The following is a 20,993-nucleotide window of genomic DNA, read 5'->3' as shown; positions in this document are numbered from 1 at the left end:
TGGTTATCAATGGGGAGAGGAAAGGGGGAAGGGTCAAGATAGGGGTAGGGAATTAAGACGTATCAACTACTATGTATAAAATAAATATGTTATAAGGATCTAGTGTACAGCACAGGGAATATAACCAATATTTTATAATAACTTTAAATGGAGTATATAATCTATATAAAAATTTTGAATCACTATGTTGTATACCTGAAACTATAACATACAACTATATAATAGTTTTTATATAAATATTTTATATATACTATAATATATAATATTTTAAATAAGCTGTACTTCAATTTTTAAAAATGCATAAAATCAACTTTTTAAATAGATACATCTAAATAAAGTATACATACGTCTAAACAAACTATACATAGGTTTGTTTTTAAATAAAAGTGTTGAAAAGAAAAGAAACTAACCTATGTGCTATTACTGGTTAATCTTGAACACTAAGATGGGGAAGGGAAGAGAGCAATCCTTAGGAATTGTGGGACCAGGAGACGGTACTTAGCCTAAACTATAGTTTCTTCCTTCTAAGAGATCATATATGATTGTGATGGGAATTAGATGAGATAATATGACTCAAGAGCACAGTGATGATGAGCTACCACTGAGAGGGCACAATTTCATTACAATAGTTATAATTCAAAAAAAGTTAGCTGTATTCTAATATACTCCTTACTTGCAATAACTCATTTAATCTTCATACAACCCTGATGAAGACACTGTGAAAAGGTGCTCAACATTAAAAGAAATGCAAATTAAAATGACACAGATAACATTTTTCATTTATCAGAATAACAATGAAAAAGTTTGACCACCTAGACCCTTGGGCAAGCTGTAGGGAGATAAACTTTCATAAAATGTTGGTGGAAGTACAAAATGGTGCAACCCCTATGCAATTACTCCTAGGGCAATTTGGCAATAATTAACTATCAAAATTAAGTGCAACTTTAATACAGCAGTTTGAAATTTATCTTAGTTATACCTGCATATAATTACATGTTTTGACAGCTTTGTATATTTTAACAAATAGCTGAAAATATCTCAGTGTCCATCTGTAGCAGACTAATTCAATTGTGATATAATATAATATAATATAGCATAATATAATGCCTTGCAACTATAAAAAAGGATGATAGGGACTTCCCTGGTGGCGCAGTGGTTAAGAATCCGCCTGCCAATGCAGGGGACAGGGGTTCCAGCCCTGCTCTGGGAAGATCCCACATGCCGCAGAGCAACTAAGCCTGTGGGCCACAACTACTGAGCCTGCACTCTACAGCCCACGAACCACAACTACTGAGCCCGCGTGCCACAACTACTGAAGCCCACGCACCTAGAGCCCGTGCTCTGCAACAAGAGAAGCCACCGCAATGAGAAGCCCATGAACCGCAATGAAGAGTAGCCCCCGCTAGCCGCAACTAGAGAAAGCCTGCGCGCAGCAACAAGACCCAACGCAGCCAAATATAAACAAATAAATAAATAAATAAAAGGATGATAAAAAGTTCCAGAGCTAATAGGCAAAGATGTCCAAAATATGTTTTAAAAAATATAGTACTTCGGGGCTTCCCTGGTGTTGCAGTGGCTGAGAGTCCGCCTGCCGATGCAGGGGACACGGGTTTGTGTCCCAGTCCGGGAAGATCCCACATGCCGCGGAGTGGCTGGGCCCGTGAGCCATGGCCGCTGAGCCTGCGCGTCCGGAGCCTGTGCTCCGCAAAGGGAGAGGCCACAAGAGTGAGAGGCCTGCGTACCGCAAAAAAAAAAAAAAAAAAATTATATATATACATATATATATATGGTACTTGTATATGAGATATTTCCTTTTGTATAAAAAGAAATAATATACACATTCATATTTGCATAAAGAAACTCTGGAAGAATACAGCTCTTCCTAAGCACTGCCTTCAGAGGTGGCAGCCGTCTCCAACTCGGCATCATGGCTGCCCTCAGACCCCCCGTGAAGCCCAAGATCATCAAAAAGAGGACCAAGAAATTCATCCAGCACCAGTCAGACCAATATGTCAAAACTAAGCGGCACTGGTGGAAACCCAGAGGCACTGACAACAGGGTGTGCAGGAGATTGATTCAAGGGCCAGATATTGATGCCCAACATCAGTAACGGGAGCAACAAGAAAACAAAGCACATGCTGCCCAGCAGCTTCTGTAAGTTCCTGGTCCACCTGGTCAAGGAGCTTGAAGTGAGGCTGATGTGCAACAAAGCTTACTATGCTGAGATTGCTCACAACCTCTCCTCCAAGAACCAAAAAGCAATTGTGGAAAGAGCAGCCCAGCTGGTCATCAGAATCACCAATCCCAACGCCAGGTTGCTCAGGGAAGAAAATGAATAGACAGCTCATGTACACATTTAGTTTGTGTTAATAAAACCATAAAACTCGGCCAAAAAAAAAAAAAAGAAACTATGGAAGAATACAAAAGAAACTAATGCTGAATAGGAAGAGTTTAGGAGCAATACCTGACAGTGAGAAAACAGCAAGGGAGCCTGGGAACTATTTAGACCCAGATCTGATTAAACACTGTTTTGACTTTTTAATATGTTTCCTTTAAAATTAAACCAAAATTGACAAAGCACTCTATGGAAAGATTTCTAGGGTACAATTAAGTGAAAAAACCTAAATGCAGAATAGTTTATGTAGTATCAAATTACAAATTAGAGCAAAAGGAAGAGTGCAGAGTACATATGTATTTGCTAATATTTGTTTAAGGTATTTCAGGAAGGGTACATACAACTGTCAACATTTGTATTATAGAAACAGTACTCAGTGGTATTCTGATAAATGTTTAACAATCAACTTGGGAAGTGGTAGGGAGAAAGCCCTGTTTTGTAGGGTTGGCCAATTTTTGTGGTGTAAATACACCCACCGCGGTAGATTGTAAACTATCAGTGTGACCACCTGAGCAAGAGTTGGGAAGAAATGCACACAACTAGTGAGCTGGAAGGAGCTGTCTCCATGACACCACTGAGAGCACTAATCCAAAATACTACATTTTTTTAATGAAGAATTATTGACATTTAATCTGCTTAGGTATAGTATATTTCCTGAACATCCATCTTGAATCTCAAATTATTATTGTTAACATTTATCTCTAAAGAGGAGCCAACTCTCTGAAGTGAAGTGTTTCAAGAATATTGGAATAGTGGCTGTTTAATCCCCTCAAATTTCATGTACACTCTGGGGACACCAAACTCATGCCACCTACCCACCTGTGTTTGTGTCTCTTCTCCTCCTCCTCCAACCCCCCTCCCCCTCCAGTCCCACTGCGGTCCTCTGCTACTCCAAAAGGGCCCAAGGGTACAGTTTACAAGACAGTAAGTGATTAAAAGTCCCCTAGTTGTCTGTCTTCCACTCTATACCCATTTCAAGATTATAGGTTGTTCGCACTCTGAACTAACAGGAATGTTGAACTCCTTAGATCAGATCTGGGTCCAATAGTTCACAGGCCCCCTCCATCTTGTCATTTTTCCACATTCCTATCATCAGGATACTCTTACACCCACTCTTGAAGGAGCTCAAATGACACTGAGCAAAGGGGTATTTTATTCTGAAATGACCCTGCCCTATGGACCGGATCTGACTGTAGCTCCTCCCAACACACACTCACATTCCTTACATGCTGCATGTCCTGTATCAAGAAACAGGTACCCAGATCACATGAAAAAATAAAGACTTTCAAAGCATGTTCAGAGACGTGGTCCTACAAGACTATGACCTTTACTACACAGGTAGATCAGTGTTTCTCAAATTTCTTTTCATTTTTTTCATCCCTTACTGCAGGAGTCTTTTAGTTTTTTTAAATTTTTTTGGCTGCCCCGTGGGCATGTGGGATCTTAGTTCCCCAACCAGGGATCTAACACCCCACCCGGCCACCCCCGCCCCGCAGTGGAAGCGCTGAGTCTTAATCACTGGACCGCCAGGAAAGTCCCTGCAGGAGTCTTTTAAAACATTTTTTTCCCTAATAGCCCTCCCCGTGAGATTTTTTTTTTTTTTTTTTTTTTTTGTGGTACGCGGGCTTCTCACTGTTGGGGCCTCTTCTGTTGCGGAGCACAGGCTCCGGACGCATAGGCTCAGCGGCCATGGCTCACGGGCCCAGCTGCTCCGCGGCATGTGGGATCTTCCCGGACCGGGGCATGAACCCGTGTCCCCTGCATCGGCAGGCAGACTCTCAACCACTGCGCCACCAGGGAAGCCCCCCGTGAGATCTTAATACCACAGATATTGTGGGTATCTGTTTACGTACTGTGGCCACCTTGTAATATCTAAGATTTTTTCACCCCGCCCCCACACCAATATAAACCCCCTCAGAGTAAAAAACAATTTAAAAAACATGTAGAACAGGAGGAGCAGCCCACAGCGCATTTATTCCTAATCAGAAGTGACACCTTCAAAATCTACGTTCTCAACCTGAAAATTGAGAGCTTGGAGAAAATTTTGAGGGAGGACAGCTGGGGCCTCCATTAATTTTGACTGTAAGATGACACAATCATGCCTGATACTGTATTTTGCCGCCCATATTCCCTAAAAAGAAGCATGGAGGTCAGCCCTGATCTGCAACCTACCACCATACAATGCTCACCACAACTGCTTGATAACAAAACCAAATTTAAGTCAAAAGTAAAGATGAACCAGCTACTCATCAAAGATCCTCCTAAGGAGATTCTAAAATAAACATTTAACACACATACACCAAAAATATCCTCCTTCAAAGGGGACCTGCAAAAAGCTACCTTATTTTCCTATAGCAGTGAAATTACCTACTCCAGAATCCTAGCCATTAAGCTCTCTTTTTCCTTTTTTTAGGCATAAAAAGGGAATACCTGCCTGACCAAGTTTTGTAGCCCTAACATTCTCTGAGCTTTGCCTCTGATCTCTGTTTCTCCAGTTTGCCTAGAGCCACCCAGTGAGGGGTTCAAAGGCCACAGAAAGGCAGGGCTGGGTCAGCCAGGAGAGGGGGAGTCTAAGGAACTAGGTCATGCATGCATCCCCACCTGCCCTACCTCATTGCCATACGGCCTTACGGCTTTTCCAAGCTTGCGCCGAATAGGAGCCATGGCAGAAACTTCAAATGTTTCTCAATTCTCTCAGTCAGATCCAGACACCAGATCCAGGCAGCTTTTCTAAAGTTTTTAGTCTTATCCCCAAACAAAAACTCCACCCTCATTTGGCCACAGGGTCTTAGTATCCAAAGTAATTCCTTTAACTTGGGGGTGGGGCAAAGGAAGAGAGTTACTAAAGGGAGGGACAACTGCTATTTAATTAAAAACCAAGTTAGGGGCTTCCCTGGTGACGCAGTGGTTGAGAGCCCGCCTGCCGATGCAGGGGACACGGGTTCGTGCCCGAGTCCGGGAAGATCCCACATGCCGCAGAGCGGCTAGGCCCGCGAGCCCACGTCCGGAGCCTGTGCTCCGCAACGGGAGAGGCCACAACAGTGAGAGGCCCGCATACCGCAAAAAAAAAAAAAAAAAAAGTTAATTGCAGATTAGTTCCAAATGTATACAAAACTGACCTAAGAGCTAAACCTCTCTAGTCACAGATGACCTTGTCCTAGACCTCTTCCTCTGGAGCTAAGAGTCAGTATAATTTATTCCCAGTCAAAAAGATAAAAACCCTCTCTCTGGGCTCGAACCTAGTTTGTGGTGACAATGCTAAAAGCGCTAAGGTCAGGATTGTCGGTAAATACGGGCCCATTATGCTGCCTCCCTCAGGAAATACGGTGAGGAAAACTGAAATCAGCCAGCACGCCAAGTACACTTGCTTCTCTGGTGGCAAAACCAAAATGAAGAGATGAGCTTTGGGGATCTGGCGCCATGGTTCCTGAAAAGCTTGCAGGTGATGCCTAGACCTACAGTACCGCTCCTACCATCGCGGTAAAATCTGACTGAAGGAACTGTAAGACCAGTGGAAGGCCCACCATTGGTAACATTGCTAGCCTACAATAAATGGGTTAATTCATGTAACAACAAAAGACAAAAAGCCTGTCAGACCCCAAATCTGCCTCAAGCTATCATCCCATCAAATTCCCTCCGGATTCAAATATCTTAAGTAGTTATCCCCCAAGGTTATAAATGAGTTCTCAACTGCCAAATCCAATCATTCCTTAAATATTATAGACCTAACCTGCTCTTTTGTGGATCCCCAAGGAGATTCTCAACTGAAACTATAATCTAGGTCTCCCCTGGAGCCTCACTCTCGCGTGTCTGTCCCTTGGTTGTGGGTGTGTCCCCCTGAGCCCATTACGTAGAGGATTCTAAGTCAAAACCCACTGACTTTTTGTTCTTCGCACTTTTCATGAACAATCCTATCCATGCTTAAAGTTAATAACCAACTCTCATGTTCAGTGCTTTTTTTTTTTTTTTTTTTTTTTGGCCACACCTCACGGCATGTGGGATCACGGTTCCCCGGCCAGGGATCAAACTCACGCCCCCTGCATTGAAAGTACGGAGTTTTAACCACTGGACCTCCAGGGAAGTCCCCACTTATTATTCTTTACACGTTTTATGTACATTAACTGTTTCATATATTTTTAATAATGTGAGCTTTACTGGAATCAAACTGGTGACTCTCCCACTGCTTACCAACCACATGGCATAGAGCGAGTCCTTGCTCATTGAGCCTCAGTTTCCTTAAGATAAATCAAGACTATGGGATTAACTTATACACACTACTATACATAAAATAGATAACCAACAAAGACCTACTGTATAGCACACGGAATTATACTCAAGATTTTTTAATAACCTATAAGGTAAAAGAATCTGAAAAAGAATATCTGTGTGTGGTATATATATATTCACACACACACACACACACACATATATATATATATATATATATATATATATATATACCTGAATTGCTGTGCTGTACACCTAAAAGTAACACGATATTATAAATCAACTATACTTCAATTAAAAAAAAAATAATAATTTCTCAGGATTTAAAAAAAGATAAATCCCTACTGTATAGCACAGGGAGCTATCTATATTCAATATCTTGTGATAAACTGTAATGGTAAAGAATATGAAAACGAATGTATATATATGTATAACTGAGTCACTCTGCTGTACAGCAGTAATTAACAGAACATTGTAATTCAACTCTACTTCAATAAAAAATAAATCTAAAAAAGATAAATCAAGACTAGTAATAGCACTTACTGAAAAGGTTTATTGTGGGGATTAAATCAAACAACTTATTTATACACATTTATAAGTGTTGGATCTTATGTGTAGAAACGAACTATTTAAGGGAAAAATACTTATTAGGTAGTTTTTTTCCCACATGTCCTTCAATATATGGCAAAAACTCAGTAATTCCAGTCTCAAATCCACAATTAAGAAAAGAATATTTATTAATAGCTATTACTTATGTATTGAGGATGTACTGATTGCCAGGCATCATTATAAGCACTTTATATGAATTATCTCATTTAATTTTCCTACTGAGATAAATGTATTTACAGGAATTCCCTGGCGGTACAGTGCTTAGGACTTGGTGCTCTCACTGCCAGGGGCCAGGTTCAATTCTTGGTTGGGGAACTGAGATCCCACAAGCTGTGTGGCACAGCCAAAAAAAACAAAAAGTATTCACTTCTCCAGTCTTCAAACAAGGAAGGTTCTGATAAGGTTAAGTCACTAGCCAAAGTCAGATCAATTCTCTGAGCCAAAATTCAAACCAAATGTCTCTTTAGAGAGGTCCTAGTGTTAGTCACAAGGTCCTAGTGTTTAACCAAATGCACTGTCCTAAAAATAATCCTGTCAGCAGCAAGTAAGTATTAACATTTAAAACAAATTCCTTTACTTACTAATATTTACTAACTCTTACTGAACTAAGATTGCCATAGATGCTTAGAACTAAAAAGAACAACACAGTTCCTATGGAAGTTTCCTTTGTTAGATTGTGGGAATTATCTTTCTGAACTGACTGGCCTACTTTTTTTTTTTTCTTCACATCTTCATTGGACTATAATTGCTTTACAATGTTGTCTTAGTTTCTGCTGTATGACAAAGTGAATCAGCTATATGTATACATATATCCCCATATGCCCTCCCTCTTGAGCTTCCCTCCCACCCTCCCTATCCGATCCCTCTAGGTCCTCCCAAAACAAGTTGATCTCCTTGTGCTATGTAGCAGTTTCCCACTAGCCACCCATTATACATTTGGTAGTGTATATATGTCAATGCTACTCTCTCACTTCATCCCAGCTTCCCCTTCCCTCCCTGAGCCCTCAATTCCGTTCTCTACATGTGTGTCTTTATTCCTGCCCTGCCACTAGGTTAATCAGTATGAATTTTTAAACTTCCATATATATGCATTAGCATACAGTATCTGTTTTTATCTTAGGCCTACTTTTATTCATCTGTTTGTGAGTTGTAGTAGTAAAACATTGCTATTCAAAATATCATAACTTAATCTCCAAATTCAGTATATGCACGCTGGGTTCACACAAAGTTATTACAGGAAGGAGTGAAATTGGAACACAATGTAGAATCTATTTCTTAAGGAAGCAGTCGGAGGTCACTGTCTATTTCCTCCCGCAAATGTTCCTTGGCTTATAACCCTCTTTACTTCTCGATAACCATGAGATGTTTTACCTTCTAGCATAACTTTTTCCTCAAAATTGTTAGTTTCTGACACTGCAAAAATACAAAGGATCATGAGAGGTTACTACAAGCAACTGTATGCCAATAAAATGGACAACCTGGAAGAAATGGACAAGTTCTTAGAAAAGCACAAGCTTCTGAAACTGAACCAGGAAGAAACAGAAAATATAAACAGACCAATCACAAGCACTGAAATTGAAACTGTGATTAAAAATCTTCCAACAAACAAAAGCCCAGGACCAGATGGCTTCACGGGTGAATTCTATCAAACATTGAGAGAAAAGCTAACACCTATCCTTCTCAATCTCTTCCAAAATATAGCAGAGGGAGGAACACTCCCAAACTCATTGTACGAGGCCACCATCACCCTGATACCAAAACCAGACAAAGATGTCACAAAAAAAGAAAACTACAGGCCACTATCACTGATGAACAAAGATACAAAAATCCTCAACAAAGGACTTCCCTGGTGGCGCAGTGGTTGAGAGTCCGCCTGCCGATGCAGGGGACACGGGTTTGTGCCCCGGTCCGGGAAGATCCCACATGCCACGGAGTGGCTGGGCCCGTGAGCCATGGCCGCTGAGCCTGTGTGTCCGGAGCCTGTGCTCCGTAACGGGAGAGGCCACAACAGTGAGAGGCCCGCGTACCGCAAAAAAAAAAAAAAAAAAAAATCCTCAACAAAATACTAGCCAACAGAATCCAATAGCACATTAAAAGGATCATACACCATGATCAAGTGAGGTTTATCCCAGGAATGCAAGGATTCTTCACTATATGCAAATCAATCAATGTGATAAACCATATTAACAAATTTAAGGAGAAAAACCATATGATCATCTCAATAGATGCAGAAAAAGCTTTTGACAAAATTCAACACCCATTTATGATAAAAACCCTCCAGAAAGTAGGCATAGAGGGAACTTACCTCAACATAATAAAGGCCATATATGACAAACCCACAGCGAACATCATTCTCAACTGTGAAAAACTGAAACCATTTCCACAAAGATCAGGAAAAAGACAAGGTTGCCACTCTTACCACTATTATTCAACATAGTTTTGGAAGTACTAGCCACAGCAATCGGAGAAGAAAAATAAATAAAAGAAATCCAAATCAGAAAAGAAGAAGTAAAATTGTCACTGTTTGTAGATGACATGATACTATACATAGAGAATCCTAAAGATGCTACCAAAAGCTACTAGAGCTAATCAATGAATTTGGTAAAGCATCAGGATACAAAATTAATGCACAGAAATCTCTTGCATTCCTATACACTAATGATGAAAAATCTGAAAGAGAAATTAAGGAAACACTTCCATTTACCATTGCAACAAAAAGAATAAAATATCTAGGAATAAACCTACCTAAGGAGACAAAAGACCTGTATGCAGAAAACTGTAAGACACTGATGAAAGTAATTAAAGATGATACAAACAGATGGAGAGGTATACCATGTTCTTGGATTGGAACAATCAACATTGTGAAAATCACTATACTACCCAAAGCAATCTACAGACTCAGTGCAATCCCTATCAAACTACCAATGGCATTTTTCACAGAACTAGAACAAAAACTTTCACAATTTGTATGGAAACACAAAAGACCCCGAATAGCCAAAGCAATCTTGAGAAAGAAAAACGCAGCTGGAAGAATCAGGGTCCCTGACTTCAGACTATACTACAAAGCTACCGTAATCAAGACAGTATGGTACTGGCACAAAAACAGAAATATAGATCAATGGAACAGGATAGAAAGACCAGAGATAAACCCCCACACATATGGTCACCTTATCTTTGATAAAGGAGGCAAGACTATATAACGGAGAAAAGACAGCCTCTTCAATAAGTGGTGCTGGGAAAACTGAACAGCTACATGTAAAAGAATGAAATTAGAACACTCCCTAACACGATACACAAAAATAAACTCAAAATGGATTAAAGTCCTAAATGCAAGGCCAGACACTATAAAACTCTTAGAGGAAAACATAGGCGGAACACTCTATGACATAAATCACAGCAAGATCCTTTTTGACGCACCTCCTAGAGAAATGGAAATAAAAATAAAAATAAACAAATGGGACCTAATGAAACTTAAAAGCTTTGCACAGCAAAGGAAACCATAAACAAGATGAAAAGACAACCCTCAGAATGGGAGAAAATATTTGCAAATGAATCAACTGACAAAGGATTAATCTCCAAAATATACAAGCAGCTCATGAAGCTCAATATCAAAAATACAAACAAACCAATCAAAAAATGGGCAGAACACCTAAATAGACATTTCCCCAAAGAAGATATACAGACTGCCAACAAACACATGAAAGGATGCTCAACATCACTAATCATTAGAGAAATGCAAATCAAAACTACAATGAGGTATCACCTCACACTGGTCAGAATGGCCATCATCAAAAAATCTACAAACAATAAATGCTGGAGAGGGTGTGGAGAAAAGGAAACCCTCTTGCACTGTTGATGGGAATGTGAATTGGTACAGCCACTATGGAGAACAGTACGGAGGTTCCTTAAAAAACTAAAAATAGAACTACCATACGACCCAGCAATCCCACTACTGGGCATATACCCTGAGAAAACCATAATTCAAAAAGTCATGTACCACAATGTTCATTGCAGCTCTATTTACAATAGCCAGGATATGGAATCAACCTAATTGTCCATCGACAGATGAATGGATAAACAAGATGTGGCACATATATACAATGGAATGTTAGCCATAAAAAGAAATGAAATTGAGTTAATTGTAGTGAAGTGGATGGACCTAGAGACTGTCATACAGAGTGAAGTAAGTCAGAAAGAGAAAAACAAATACTGTAAGCTAACACATGTATATGTAATCTTAAAAAAAAAAGGTTCTGAAGAACCTAGGGGCAAGACAGGAATAAAGACACAGAGGCAGAGAATGAACATGAGGACACGGGGAGGGTGAAGGGTAAGCTGGGATGAAGTGAGAGAGTGGCATGGACATATATACACTACCAAATGTAAAATAGATAGCTGGTGGGAAGCAGTTGTATAGCACAGGGAAATCAGCTCGGTGCTTTGTGTTCATCTAGAGGGGTGGGATAGGGAGGGTGGGAGGGAGGGAGACGCAAGAGGGAGGAGACATGATGATATATGTATATGTATAGCTGATTCACTTTGTTATACAACAGAAACTACCACACCGTTGTAAAGGAATTATACTCCAATAAAGATGTTTAAAAAAAAAGAAATTAACTTAAAGTAGTTAAAAAAATTGTTAGTTTCATATAACTAGGAGACTAAAATTCGTTGAAAACTTCTTGGTATTAATTAGTACCCCAATATGAATTGCCATATTAATTTAAAAAACAAAAAGAATGACATACAAATTACAGATTATTTAATCCAATCACACTAGTTCTTTACAAATGCAGTTTATATGCACTTTTTTTTCTTTCTCTCTCTCTCTTTTTTTTTTTTTTTTGTTAATGGCACTTAAATGCTCCTCAAGATTTTAGGAGATTTGTAATCCTGTTTTCCATTAGGGTTTGGCTTCTATCAAGTCACCCCACCTGGAATGCTCCCTCAATCAAAGACAATATTCAAGGACCTTGCCTCACCTAACTCCCTCCAGAAGGCCATCAGATAACTAGTTAATTCATGATCCTACAAGGCACCAAGACAAGTTTCAGCTTTTAGTTCTTTCCACACCACCTATGTGGCTTTGGGTCTCTACTCCCTTCCTCCAAGGTGTTCCTTTGAAGAAAATATGTCTATTTCAGTTTAGACTTTCTAAGAATAAGAATATAATCGTCAAGAATACTGAGTATTTATTCAGCACTTCGCTGGTGATGATACGCACAGAGGTATTTACACACTCCTAACAGAAAAATCAGAGCGCATTCTGGAGCCAAAGATCTGTAAATCTTTCCCATCTACCTCCTTCCCCACAGGCTATAACAAATTTAAATATTTTCTATTTTAAGAAAACGAAATCCTCCAGAAATATTTAGCTCCCACCCTACCTCACTGTCCTATTTTACAAAGAACTCCTCCAAATTGCAATCACCCTATCTATCCTGCACTCTTCAACCTTTTGTAATTAGGCTTCTGCTCCCACCACCTCACTGAAACTACCCAAGATTCACCAGTGTAGTCCAATACCAAATTCAGTGGACTTGCAGAATATCTTTTGATACCATTTCTCACTTAAGATCCTCCCTTCAATTCTCTGCCCATCATTTCAGTCTCCCTGGCTGGCTTCTCTGCCCACTTATAAACGATAGTGTCTCCCTTTGCCTCATCTCCAATCGCCCGTTTATCCACATACTTGCCCTTCAGCCTATGCTTATTTGCTGTCAATTCTCACAACAAGACAAGATATTTCTCCTGAATGTCAAATTCAGTCATCCACCAACTGGACATCTTCACCTGGCAATTAAAACTGAACCACATCTTGGAGCTTTCTTGGTGGCACAGTGGTTAAGAATCTGCCTGAAGGGGACACGGATTCAAACTCTGGTATGGGAAGATCCCACATGCGGCAGAGCAACTAAGCCCATGAGCCACAATTCCTGAGCCCGTGTGCCACAACTACTGAAGACGGTCTAGATCCCGTGCTCCACAACAAGAGAAGCCACCGCAATAAGAAGCCCATGCACCGCAACAAAGAGTAGCCCCCGCTCGCCGCAACTGGAGAAAGCCCGCACGCAACTAAGACCCAACGCAGCCAAAAATGAATAAATAAAATGTATAAATTTTTTAAAAAAGAAAGTAACCTTAAAAAAAAAAAAGGAACCACATCTAAAAGTTAATGAATTACCTTGTCCTTGGGGCCTGCTTTAACCCCCAAATCCACCTAATGATCCATGAGTCTTCTAAGAAGCCTCCTAGTTCAAGACCCAAATTCAGCTACAAAGTTTGATGGATCTTATTACTTAAAAATCTCTTCCATTTATCCCTGCGTTCCCCATTCCTACTGCCCTGCCTCAGTACATTCATTCAACACACATTTATGGAGTACCCATAACATGCTCTAGGTATGGTTAATAGGAGAGAAAAGGTACCAGCTCTTTTTCTTTTTAATTTTTATTTATCTTTGGCTGCATTGGGTCTTCGTTGCTGCACCGTGAGCTTCTCATTGCAGTGGCTTCACATTCTAATGGGTGTTAGATAACAAACATTTTCAGAACCTAATCTTTCATCTTGTACCCTTAGTAGATTAGTCTCAGAATTGGGATTGGCTTCCAGAATGTAGCACTCCCAAACCTTCGTATTCTTCCAAGGAAGCACTGTCCAATGGAAATACAACGTGGGCTACAGAAATCATTTTAAAGTTTTTAGGAGGTATTTTCTTTAGGTACAAAGAAGCATGTGAAATGAATTTTAATATATTTCTATTAAAGCCACTATATCAAACACATTATTTCAACATGGAATTACTATAAAAATCATCAGATATTTTACTTTTTTATATAAAACCTATGAAATTTAGTGTATATTTTATAGTTAATGAATCACAATTCAGTGTTAAATATTCAATGGTTAAAGTAAAATGTAGTGGTACCAAAATAAAATTGTATTTAATGGGAAAATATTTCACTTTGCTTCAGTTTTAAATTTGAAATTAATTAAAATAAAATCACAAAGTCAGTTTCTCAGTTGTCCTATCCAAATTTCAAGTAATTAGACAATGCAGTTACTTATGGAATTCATTTTAAATGCACATCTCATTGTTTTAGGCTGTATTCCACACCACCTGGCTAAACATCAACATCACCCAAGTGGGTTTTAGAAAACCACAGATTCTAAACTAACCCCTGTATGGCTCCCTTAGGTCTGAAGCTAAAAACCCCATAAAGATTCAGAGAGTAGCCTGGTAAAGGAAAGTGGGAACCACTAATCCCAAGAGCAAAATTCACATTTTTCAGTCCAGCAAGCAAAGCAAGGCCTCCAGTTCTAGCCCTGGCCAAAGTTTACAGACCATCTTGTACAACAATATTCCCCACACCAGCCCTACTCCCAGCCCTGCTTCCTCTAGGCTATTTTAAGCAGCTTCATCTTTTCTCAAGTAGCAGCTTCAACATAGAAAGCTCTTTGGTCATTCAACCCTCCCCCATCCAATTTGCCTCTAAAGCACCAATTCACCTCTAGAGAACTAGAGGAAAGGTGACCAGTGGAATCAAGTATTTCTTAACAATCCCCAGCTGGTAGAATCAAGTCTTATCCTTCTGCTTCACTCAGATAAAACTGATCACTCCCTTCTGTACTATCTCTGCACAGATATTTATCACATCAATTGATTGCACTTACTCATTTGTTTGCAATGCGGTCTCCTCATTTTGGACTTTAGTCCCCAGAGGACAGATCTTGGTGGCTGTCCTCTAGACTCAAATACGTGTGCTTTATTTTGGGAAGAAATCAAAATATAGGCTAGATATTAGATAATACTAGGAAATGGTAATAATGGTATGATTGTGCACAATGTTCTTAAGAGATTTAACCTTAAGGATGATACCTACAGCTTTCCAATGGTTAATACACATACCAAAAGACAATTATTGAATTGAGATAATGGGTACTGTGGTGTTCATTGCATTATCCTCTCAACTTGTTTTATGCTTGAAAATTTTCATTTAAAAAGTTGGATGTTGGGACTTCCCTGGTGGCACAGTGGTTAAGAATCTGCCTGTCAATGCAGGGGACATGGGTTCGAGCCCTGGTCCAGGAAGATCCCACATGTCGCAGAGCAACTAAGCCCATGTGCCACAACTACTGAGCCTGCGCTCTAGAGCCCGTGAGCCACAATTACTGAAGCCCGTGTGCCTAGAGCACGTGCTCTGCAACAAAAGAAGCCACAGAGATGAGAAGCACATGCACCACAACGAAGAGTAGCGCAACTAGAGAAAGCCCGCACGCACCAACAAAGACGCAACACAGCCAAATAAATAAATAAATAAATAAATAAATATAAATTTGATTTTTAAAAAAAGTTCGATGTTTATCTTAAAGAATAAAAATATGAATAAATGCACAAATGATTTTAAAATAAAAAGAAACAGGTATTGCACAGCGGCTTAATCTGGGGAGATTTGCCAACTCTGCATTTGTAAATATTATTTTAGAATAAAGGAATAGAGTCCTTCTCTTTTCTAAATGTCAACTTTTCCAATACTTTTCAGAATGTGGCTCTTTTGGAACCAGACACATTAAATAGCAGGATTGGTTAGGAAAAGCTATTTTAGATGCACTTGTTCTACTCTTTTCTTGCCTCTTGCAAAACAGTCTCCAGGATCTAGCATCAACTTTGTCGCCCACCACTGAGTCTGGATACAACACCCTTCTTCTTAACCACAGCTCTGGTCTTTTTCCATCTAATTCCTCTATTAATGCATGACTCAGTTTTGGAAAGTCAGGAAGAGAAACCAAGATAAGCACTTACAGGCAGAGTCATGAAGCTTATAGGTACTACACACTAATCAAAATTCCCATCATGAGTTGTCCTTTTTTCCTCTTATTCCTGTAGATAATTTACAATGATGGAAATTTCTCTTTATCTTTCCCTTTTTATTAAAAGTAATAATTTTAAAATATTTTTAGATTTTTCTTTACTAAAAGTAAAAAAATATGAGAATATTTATGTAAGGCTTGATTGAGATGTGTCATAAGAAATATTTCAAAAGAATACAGGACTGGGTGAATGAAGTATGGTATGATATGTCTATACAATGGAATTCTAGGTAGCCATTAAAATAGCATGCACTGATATGGCAAAAGGTTCAAAACATAGCATTAAAAGAACAGCTGAAAAATTACATGTGATACAGTCCTCCATGTGTATGTGGGGAGTGCTGGACAGAGGTATCTATGTAAGTGTAGATTTAAAACATCTGAAAAAATACATAACCTAGTCATGAGGTTACTGCTGTGAAGTATGAGATAGAGAGGAGGGTACAAAGAAAACAGAGAACATTTATCTTTCAGCACTTTGCTATTTTATTATTTTTTTCAACCAGCATCTGTTACCTTTATTATAAAGGTTGAAAAAATTCTAATTACACAAAAAATTGAAATAAAATTCAGAAAACCACATCTACCAAATTTCAGTATTAATAAACTTTCTATGAAAAAAAAGTTTCCTCCCATTAATAATAAAGAAATAAAAATTAAGGATCTAAATGGACATTTTTCCCAAGAAGACATACAGATGGCCAACAGGTACATGAAAATGTGCTAATCATCATTAATCATCAAGGAAATACAAATCAAAACCACAGTGAGGACATCCCTGGTGGCGCAGTGGTTAAGAATCCACCTGCCAATGCAGGGGACACGGGTTTGAGCCCTGCTCCGGGAAGATCCCACATGCCGCAAAGCAACTAAGCCCCGTGTGCCACAACTACTGAGCCTGCGCTCTAGAGCCCTCGAGCTGCAACTACTGAAGCCCACGCGCCTAGAGCCCGTGCTCAACAACAGGAGAAGCCACCACAACGAGAAGCCCGTGCACCACGATGAAGAGTAGCCCCTCTCACTGCAACTAGAGAAAGCCCATGTGCAGCAACAAAAACCCAACACGGCCAAAAAAAAAAAAAAAAAAAAAAACCCACAATGAGATAGCGCCTCAAATGAAGTAGCAGCATTCTTTACAATAGCCAAGGTAAGGAAACAACCTAAGTGTCTGTCCACTGATGAATGGGTACTGGGTAAAGAAAATGTGGGATATATATACAATGGGATTTTATCGTCTTTAAAAAGAAGGAAATCCTGTCATTTGCAACAACATGGATCAACCTAATGTCATTATGCTAAGTGAAATACATTAGACAGAGAAAGATAAATATTGCATGGCATCACATATATGTGAAATCTAAAAAAAACAACAACAAAAAAGGCAAACTCACAGAAACAGAGAGTAAAAAAGTGATTGCCAGGAGCTGGGGGCGGTGAGGGAAATAGGGAGCGGTTGGTAAAAGGGTGCAAACTTTCAGTTATAGGATGAATAAGGTCTGAGGTTCTAATGCATAACATGGTAACTCTAGTTGATAACACTGTACTGTATAATTGAAATTTGCTAAGACAGTAGAACTTAAATGTTCTCACTAAGAAAGGTAAATCTGTGAGGTTATGGATGTGCTAATTAACTCAATGGAGGGAATATTTTCACAATGTTCACTTTAAATAGCTTACAAATCTATTTGTCAATTTATTTTTGGCCCGGCTGCTTGGCTTGTGGGATCCTAGTTCACTGACCAAGGATTGAACCTGCGCCCCCGGCAGTGGAAACACAGAGTCCTAACCACTGGACCACCAGGGAATTCCCTCTATTTGTCAATTATACCTCAATAAGGCTGAAAAAAAATCTCAGTAATAATCTTAAAATGAAAATAATGTAATCACTTAAAAATATCAGACTGACAAAGAATAAAGATTGATAATATTTAGAGGTGATAAACTTGATGCTCTTGGCTCAAGTTTAAATTTAGAGGGCAATAATTATCAAAAATTTTCAATTTACACCTAGAAGTATATTCTATTTTTGTTTACATTTCTCTGGAATATTTTTTGCCCATCCTTTGTGTTTCAATTCACGTTGCTTTTAGGAGTGTCTCTTGTGGACAATATATCATTTAATTTAGATTTTGTTTTATTTATACAATCTGTGGCATTTCTTTTAGATGGGGACTATATTTCATAAGCATTTATTGTAAAAATACATGTTTGGTGCAGGCAGGTTTTTTGCTAAATGGGTTACTTTTCTTTTTTTTCCTCTTTTCCTCTATTAATTTAAAAGACATACACTCTACTTTAATTTTATGACTGATTCCCTTTATGTCTTTAAATAGTACTCTTAAATCCATATTTCTCAATCTATTAAAATTATGATAGAAATCTACTTACCAGGACCCGAAAAGAAGTACATAAAATTAATATGAAAAGAATGAAGTCTCAAGGAAGTAATATAATACAATCTAATTTTTATAAAATAATAATAAATGTTAGTGTAGTCATAGGAACATAAACCAAATGTATATTATTTGGTATGGGATTAGTTACTGGTTACTTTCACTTTTTTATATCATACATTTCTGTAGTGTTTAATTTGTATAATGATGTCAAATAACTTTATAATAAACATGATTGTTTTTGTAATGAGAAAAAAATAAAAATTTTATGCAAGAGAAAAAAAAAATTTTTTTAACTACATGCCCATCTCCCTCCTAGGTATTTATCCTATAGAAATTTACCCTTAAGAACTATACTATCGAAGATGAATTCAGGAATGATAAAACTTTATATAGAAGAACAAAGAAATGATTATCCTAAGGGCAGGAGAGAAACTTCCTCTTGGGGGTTGGTAGGATGATGAGATGGTAGAAGGATATGCACAGATGGTTGCAGTATTGGCAATATTCTATTCCTTAGCCACTTGACTGGTGATTGAGTGTGCCTGTAATAATTCTGAACTACACAAACATCTTACACACACTCTGTATGTATTATTTCAGAACTCAAAAAAAGTTTTAAAAAGTATATGGCAAAATATATTATAGTACGATACCATTCTCTTTATGTACTTATATATGTAACAAAGGAGATCTGAAAGGGACTTCCCTGGTGGCACAGTGGTTAAGATTCCAAGCTCCCAATATAGAGGGGCCTGGGTTTGATCCCTGGTCAGGGAACTAGATTGCACATGCATGCCACAACTAAGAGTTCACATGTCACAACTAAGGAGCCCACGTGCTGCAACTAAGGAGCTCATGAGCCTCAACTAAGGAGCCCGCCTGCGCAACTAAGACCCAGCACAACCAAATAAATAAATAAATAAAATTTTTTTAAAGATCTGAAAGAATATTAGACAACTGTTAATACTGTCCAGCTGGGTGAGTTGGAGGAGGCTAATAGTCCACAACAAATAAATTTACAATTAAAGGAAAAGATACTTAATAAGTGTCTAGAATATCATCTGCTTGGACTCACATTATTTGAAATAAAACAACAGCACATGAATTGCCACCATTGTTTCATGTACTTCATAATGCAAACAAAATGCCACAGATGAAAATGAAGGCATTACAAAAACGTAGGCATTACCAAAAATAAAAAAAAGTTAGAAATCATTATAATCATACAGAGGAGGGCACTGCATTTTCCCCCTTCCTTTTAAGTATTTCTTTAACAATTATAAACAGACAAATTCAAATCTGGGCCTCCATTACTTTTTAATTCCTCATAAACATCTTAAACATCATGGAATATAAATCAAATAAAGGAAAAGGAAGACAAGAATAAAGTCATAAATCAGAAAGAAGATTCTGAATTTCACAGTTCCCAAAAGACTGGTGTTATACAATAAAATAGGATATCATTGAATTTTAATATCATACACTGAATTTGGTTGTAACGACTGACAGCTGAGTGTAAGGCTTTTAATAAAAATAAACAAAAATAGCAACAAAATGGTTTCCTAGTCTGTGAACACTGTGGGCTTTTTGCTAACACTGAATTTTTCTCACCTCTCTTTTAAAAATTACAGAGTTACAACCTGACCCTAAATCACCTCTATTCTGCACCTCTCTGGAAAGCTGCGAGCTAGACTTTTGTGGCCTGTTCTTAAACCACATTGATGCTTGCTAACAAATGAGATGACAACCGTGGAAACTAATAAGAGTTTTGAGAACACAAGACTCCAGGCACGAAAATACCTCAGCAGATGTTATACTTTTGGGCATTGATAATGAAGCAATTCCAACAAGGTCTCTTGGTATTTTACTTGTAAAACTGATTCAAACCAATAAGCTTGGGGATGAGCAATCAGAGGGACTAAAAGCTGGATTAAATATGGTAAACAAAGGACCCTTGCCAGGAGTGAGCAGTACTTGGCTAGTAGAGATTCAAATAATATCTAAGGCCTTTTAACTAACAATTAATTTAAAAACACAGCAAAGAGCAAAATTTGGGCCAGTAATAAATGAGACTAATGCTACAAGCTACTAAAAGGGAAGAAAATTTCAGTGACATTCCAAAAGAACATAAAAATGTGATCATCATTTCACAACATACACATATATCAAGGAATTCCCTGGAGGTGCAGTGGTTAAGAATCTGCCTGCCAATGCAGGAGACATGGGTTGGAGCCCTGCTCTGGCAAGATCCCACATGTCGTGGAACAACTAAGCCCATGTGCCACAACTACTGAGCCTGTGCTCTAGAGCCCGGGAGCCACAACTACTGAAGCCTGCACACCTAGAGCCCGTGCTCCACAGCAAGAGAAGCCACCGCAATGAGAGGCCTGCACACCACAACAAAGAGTAGCTCCCACTCGACACAACTAGAGAAAGCCCACGCACAGCAAGGAAGACCCAACACAGCCATAAATTAAAAAAAAAAAAGACATATA

At 38.7% G+C, this 20,993-nt stretch overlaps 1 protein-coding gene and 1 pseudogene across 5 annotated transcripts in view; one reads left to right on the top strand and one right to left on the bottom strand.

The window, feature by feature from the left end:
• The window catches only part of TET1 (tet methylcytosine dioxygenase 1), a gene marked incomplete at both ends in the record, with an annotated part of 122,889 nt that overhangs the window by 54,546 nt on the left and 47,350 nt on the right, over positions 1–20,993 (bottom strand). The gene's annotated exons all lie outside the window — the stretch shown is intronic.
• Positions 1,906–2,339, top strand: LOC307054733 (large ribosomal subunit protein eL32-like; annotated as a pseudogene). Its single transcript has one exon. The product of its transcript is annotated as a large ribosomal subunit protein eL32-like (transcript).

The sequence above is a fragment of the Hyperoodon ampullatus genome, assembly GCF_949752795.1.
Source record: "Hyperoodon ampullatus genome assembly, chromosome: 1".
Lineage (NCBI taxonomy): Eukaryota > Metazoa > Chordata > Mammalia > Artiodactyla > Ziphiidae > Hyperoodon > Hyperoodon ampullatus.
Note: the sequence above shows the minus strand (reverse complement) of the source record. Positions and strands in the feature narration are given on the sequence as shown.